The sequence below is a fragment of the Otolemur garnettii genome, unplaced genomic scaffold (genome assembly GCF_000181295.1).
Source record: "Otolemur garnettii isolate 467f Iridium unplaced genomic scaffold, OtoGar3 scaffold00070, whole genome shotgun sequence".
Lineage (NCBI taxonomy): Eukaryota > Metazoa > Chordata > Mammalia > Primates > Galagidae > Otolemur > Otolemur garnettii.
In genome coordinates this window covers 1,615,588-1,622,244 of record NW_003852465.1, presented here as the reverse complement: position 1 = coordinate 1,622,244, position 6,657 = coordinate 1,615,588, and the positions used below count along the sequence as shown (strand labels likewise).

Sequence of the window (6,657 nt, the reverse complement as noted above, 5' to 3'; positions counted from 1 at the left end):
GTCTTTCTTTTTGAGATAAAAATGTTTTTTGACTGTGGCGGTGGTTGCTCATATCTGTGCCTGGCACACTGTAAGTGGGTGACTTGTACAGCACATGGCATATAGCTCCATAAAGCTGTTTTTAATGAGTGTTCAAAAAATTTACAAGTGGTTAGACAATATCACTATACAAGTATACATTAGAAAGTATGTGTGAAACCCCATGTAATATGATATTCAAGTTTGAAAGCAGTAGTATTTGTATCTATGTATATAACATTGGCATTGATTAGCTATTTCCGGGTGTTGGCCTTTGTGGGTGATTTTTATCTCTTCCTCACTTTTTTGTTCATTAAAATTCTTCTGTAGCAAAGTCATCTATCTTTACAGTGAGAAGAAATAATACATTAGGAAAAAAAGCTCAAAACACATTTGTAAAAATTAAGAAAGGGCCCCAAGCTAAACTTCTGGGAGAAAAATACAGGTTCTAGAAGTTTAATATTGAAATTTAGTAGTTCGTTGGGTTTCTTTTTTGTTTGTTCCCTTAAAAAAAAAAAAAAAAAACTGTACCATTTTACACAATTAACTTTATGCCCTCCACTTCCTGTGGTAAGCCACAAAGTATTTTAAACTTTTTTCTCTCATGTTAGTCACTTGGAAGAAAAATCAAGTTGTTCTCAAATGATTAAAAAATGCAAAAAAGTCCTATTTTCTTCTTGTGATTTGAACATTTAAAAAAAAGGAGTGATTCAATGGATGCTCTGAAAGCATCAGAAGGAGATTTCTAAACAGCTGATTCACATAGAGATGACAAAATATATTTTTAAAACTATTAATAAAACTCTTGAAACCATTGATCAACTTTTAGAATTACTTAAGCTGATCATCTTCCCCATGTGTAGAGTGTAAGCAGCTTAGAAATAACATTATTTATTTGTTTGTTTGTCTTGCAGTTTTTGGCCCGGGGTGGATTTGAATTTGCCACCTCTGGTATATGAGGCTAGCACCCTACTCCTTTGGGGCACAGGTGCTGCCCAGAAATAATGTTTTTTAAAAATCACCTTTACCTTTTCCGAATGGAAAGAACATAATATGATAACATAACAGACATTTTTATAATTTTAGAAATTCATATGTAGGCATGGAATAAAATGTCTATTATTTGTTTTAAAATACTTCAGCAACAGAAAAGAAAAAAAATAGATGGATAAATTATATGTGGCCAAACTAATAATTATTAATTCTAGGTTACAAGTATATTTGAGTTTATTGTGTGTTTTAAAAGTCTGGGGTTTTTTGTTTTTTTTTTGAGACAGAGCCTCAAGCTGTGCCCCTGGGTAGCGTGCCATGGCATCACAGCTCACAGCAACCTCCAACTCCTGGGCTCAAATGAGTCTCCTGCCTCAGCCTCCCACAACGCCTGGCTATTTTTTGGTTGCAGCCGTCATTGTTGTTTGGCAGGCCCGGGCTGAATTCGAACCCACCGCTTTAGGTGTATGTGGCTAGCGCCTTAGCCACTTGAGCCACAGGTGCCAAGCCTTTTTGGCCGGGGCGGCTTTGAACCCACCACCTCCGGTATATGGGGCCGGTGCCCTACTTCTTGAGCCACAGGTGCAGCCGCCCTTAAAAGTTTTTATAATATAAGATTTTTTTAATATAATAATTTCTTCTTAATAGATTTTATGTCTCCAAAACATCATGCCTTTCTTCTGAGTTATCTAATATTTTGGCATGTGGTTCCTCAGAGTAATTTCTTACGAGACTTTGTATTTCTGTGGTGTTAGGAATTCTTCTCTCACTTCTGATTCTATTTATTTGAGACATTTTCCCTTTCTTCTTAAGTTGGTCAAACTAAAAGTTTGTCAATTTTGTTTATCTTTTAAAAAAACCAACTTTCAGTGTGAAATTTTTCAGTTTTTCTAGTTTCCATTTCATTTATTTCTGCTCTGACCTTTGTTATTTCCTTTCTCCTACTATCTCTGGGCTTAGCTTGTTCTTCTTTTTCTAGTTCCTTGAGGTATGAAGTTAGGGTATTTATTTGATGTCTTTCTTCTCTGTGTCAGCATTTATTACTAAAAACTTCCCTCTTAGAACTGTTTTTTTTTTTGCATCTCATAAGTTTTGGTATTTTGTATCTCTTTCATCTGTCTCAAGAGATTTTTAAACTTCCCTTTTGATGGCTTTCTTGACCTGTTGGTTGTTTAGGAGTGTGTTGCTTCATTTCCATATATTTATGAATTTTCCAATTTTCCTCCAGTTATTTATTTCTAGTTCCATACCAAACCGGCGAGAAAAAATATTTGATATGATTTTCATCTTATTAAATTTGTTGACATGTTTTGTGGCCTAATGTATAATTTATCTTGGAAAATGTTCCATATGTACTTGACACGCAGGTATGTTCTGCTGTTGTTGGGTGGAATGTCCTGTATAAGTCTGTGAGGTCCATTTGCTCTAAAGTACAGTTCATGCCTAGTGATTCCTTATTGATTTTCTGTCTGGATGATCAATCCATTTTGAAAGTGGGGTACTGAAGTCCTCTACTATTTTTGTATTGCTGTCTATTTCTCCCTTCAGATCTATTAATATTTGCTTTATATAAGCTAATTTTGTTCAACCAAAGAGTCAAGAGTGACATAATTGGGAGCTGGTTACTAGTTGTATGACTATCACAAACCAGTTACTAAAATTCTAGGCACCTGGGGCAGCACCTGTGGCTCAAAGGGGTAGGGCACGAGCCCCATATGCCAGAGGTGGCAGGCTCAAATCCAGACCCAGCCAAAAACTGCAAAATCAAATAAAATAAAATTCTAGGTACCTACAAAATAGTATCTATCTCACAGAGTCATTGTGAGGATTAAATAATAAAATATATATGAAGCACTAGAACAGTGCCTGGTATACAACAGGCACTCAAAACTATTAAACTTTACTAACTCCATACACTTCGGTGTAAAACAGACCTGGTTTCTAACCCCACCTCCATCATTCACAATCTCTCTCTCTTTCTCTTTAAATATGGCAACTTATTTAACCTTTCTTTAAATTCTTCCACTCCACAATGTAGGAAGCAAATGCTAAAATTCAATGAGTAACATATATATCAAACAAGATGGATCCTTGATAAATATTAGTTGCATTACAATCATAATGATATTAACTCTTCTATTTCAGAAATTCTACGGTTCCCAGAAAAAGTTACTGAATTATTCTACCATTTGATTTCCAACGTTATTTCTTTTGACACTATCATAGTTTGTGCTTGTAAGACTCTCTGCAAAGAACATTTGCTAGGGGTCACATTGGCTGTTAGGGGAGCTGGGGAACCCTCGGTTTCTGCTGGTTGGAACCTCCCTCTAAGCTCTCCACTGACGGCTGCCTCAAATGACAACCTTTCTCCTCTTGGAGCATCAGCGTCCCATTGACAGAAAACCCTTCCAGAAATCTGTATAGTATTTATGTCCTATTTTAATATCTATGTAAGAACAGTGAAGAAATGCAAAGTACAAGCATTGCAATATTTTAAAATATGCGCTTAAGAACTCATCAGCATCTAAAGAAAAAGCTGTCTTTATCATCTGATTCCTGACTGCCCTTCAACTACATTGAAGATTTACTGCTTTGTTGTCAAAGAAATATTTTCCTATAATGTCTGTGTTTCTTATCTCTGTAACTGAAGCAAGGAACCCAAAACCAAAAAGTGCTTTGAATCGATTTTGAATAAGAAACGTGTAATTTGCCGTCAGCATCTAGCATGCTGTTTTTCCTCTAGTAAATGATCAAAAAAAGAAAGGAAATTATAACTGAATAAAAGTATTAAAAATAAGTGATCTCAGGTGGCACCTGTGGCTCAGAGGAGTAGTGCACCAGCCCCATATGCTGGAGGTAGCAGGTTCAAACCCAGCCTGGGCCAAAAAAGAAAAAAAAAGTGATCTTATAATTTAGCAATGTTAAAGATGTATTTCAAAAGGTAAAAGGAGGCCTACATTAAGCCTATTTCCAGCACAGATGAACCTTGAACAACATAGAAGTTGGGGCATCAATCCCCCCACACACACAACACTGTGAAAAATCCATGTATAACTTTTGACTCTCCCTCAACTTAATTACTAATATCCAATTGTTGACCAGAAGACTTACTGATAACATAAATAGTCAATTAACGCATATTTTGGATATAGCATGGACTGCTCAGAGGGGCCTTTGAGGGAAAAGGGCGAAAGAGGAGGCAAGGGAGCCCCAGTCCCCTTCACAGTTCCAGAGGGGTCTCACTTCCCTTCTGGACCTTTGGCAAATTGTGAGGTAATCTTAGAAGCTGTTTACAAGTAAAAAAAGTAACCAAACTAAAAAAGGAATGAATTTTAGATACACAAAGATTAGAACAATTCTTCACCAAAAATCAACAGCTGAGAGTGCAACAGAAAGTTCTTCATGAAACACTAAAAGTTTTAAAAGACAGGTTAAGAGTAGGGTTATGTGATTGCTCTACACTAACTATGCAGAAAAAAAAAAAAAACAGCAAAAGTTTGAAAATATCCAGCAGCACAGTCTTAAACTTGTTAGAGTTTATGAATGAAAAGAATACAGGAAGAAAATGTAAAAGCTTCCTCAGCAACTACAGCAGAAAACTGAAAATGATCAACAGCATCAAACAACTGAACTTGAATGTGAGGAAAATGGTATTCCTGATTCACCAAGAACAGCCTTCTCATTTTCTGGCAGGAACCAGTTATAAAGAAAGGAGGACCTCTATGTTTGACACACAGAACACACACAGACTAAATTGGAGCATTCTGCGTGTACCAAGAAACTGAGAAAAGTTTCCAAGGCATCAACTTATCTACAACATAATCCTAATAAAAATGAAATTCTAGTATCTGACACTTGTGATCAAAGTCAACCTCCAATGGCTAGAATCTCAAGGTCCCAAGCTCTACCACTGTTTGGAACAGGTGTCCTCAAATTTTTTAAACAGGGGGCCAGTTCACTGTCCCTTGGACCGTTGGAGTGCCGGAGTGCAGGCCCTGGGACCAGTTGGCTGCTAAACAGGACAGGCAGTGGTGACAAAAACACCCAGCAAGCCAGTTAATGTCCTAGGTGGGCTGCATGTGGCCTGCAGGCAGTAGTTTGAGGCTGCCTGGTTTGGAAGAACAGCACAAGAAAGAGCCTTTTGAGGAATCTATAAGAAATATTGAAGATAGTTTAAAGCTATTCAGCATCAAGAGAAAAGCCAAGGAAGTGAGACCTCTAAAATCAGATTTAGGCAAGTGACTTTGAAGCCCATTTCCAAGGGTTCTTCCTCAAAGCGGTAAGGCCTTGAGTGGGCCCAGTATGTTATCCAAAGATTCACCTGGAGGAGCCCAATTTACAGGAGTGCATCATTCTCCTGTACCTTCTCTGCACACAATAAACCTCTATTACAAATACAAGAAGATAATCCTGTTTTCAAAACCCCTCCACGTGCATGTGAAGTTTGGAGACAAAGAATCTTATTGACGACGTGAAGAGTACTGGCTCTCATGAGCCAATAAAAATAAAAACCAGGTCAGTTAAATCCATGTAGAATTGGCAAAACCAAGTCTCTACAAAATCACCAATATGTATCCCATGAAAATACTCAGTGGGGTATAGATCCAGGAGCAGACCTTCCCCAGTATAAAATAGACACAAAGAATGGCAGTCAGTCAAGATTAGGAGGGGAGAGAGTGGACATGGAGTGGTGGACTGTACCTTGGTTAATGAAACTGTGCTTTTAAAAATGAAGAAGCAATAGCAGAAGACAGAAAAAAAGTCCAAATGAAAAAAGAAAAATGAATGATAGGTTGGAAGATACGTTTGATCAGACAACACACAAAGAATCTGAATCTTGTTGGCCGATAGTTTCCCCCAGGTAGCAGAGGAAGAGGAAGAATCACCTGCTGCCACAAAGAAACCAACGACTCATGGTGATAAACGAGGTAAAGTGAAGCAGAAAGCATTTGTGGAGCCATATTTTAAAGATAATGGAAGAAAGACTAGCTTACAAAATGTTCCTCACATTGAGGTGGTTCAGGAAAAAAGAAAAGAAAAGAAAATTGCTTGGGCACACATGGGAGGAATGTGAAATGTGTTCTGCAGATTTGCCAGCAGAAGAAAGAGAAAAGAAGCTGCTTCCTAGCCTTGCCCCCAACACACTGGAGAGTTTTTTGGAAGTTGGTTTTTCTTCTACTCAGATTTACATGAAAACAGGTTACATGAAGGATGAACTTGATCCTTGTCCTTGTCCAAAAAGATGACGGCCTTACAATGCAAAGTTCTCTCTGAAAGGCAAGGCACGGAAGATGTAGATGTTAGAACAAACACAGAAGGATGGAGGCCAGTTTTTTCCTTTTTAGTTATTCGTGGTTAAAGCTGCTATAAAACACTGATTTTTTTTATCTTCTGGAAATTGATGTATAAATCATTTCTCTTTTGAAAATGTTCCACAAAAAACAAATGTTTTATATGTTATATATATTATATTCTTATAACAAAGGAAGGTAAAGCAGAGAAAATGTTATTAAGAAAGTCATAAGGAAGAGAAACATATTTCCTGTTCATCAAGTGGAAGTGGAACATTGTACAGGTTTATCCCCATTGGCTTCCTGGTGAGCAGGCAGCGGAGGAGGGAGAAGAGGAGGGGTTGGCCTTGCTGTCTCA

At 37.5% G+C, this 6,657-nt stretch overlaps 1 pseudogene; it reads left to right on the top strand.

Moving 5' to 3' along the window:
* The window catches only part of LOC100955247, a 27,024-nt pseudogene extending 20,719 nt beyond the window's left edge, over positions 1-6,305 (top strand).
* The last annotated feature ends 352 nt before the right edge of the window (positions 6,306-6,657 follow it).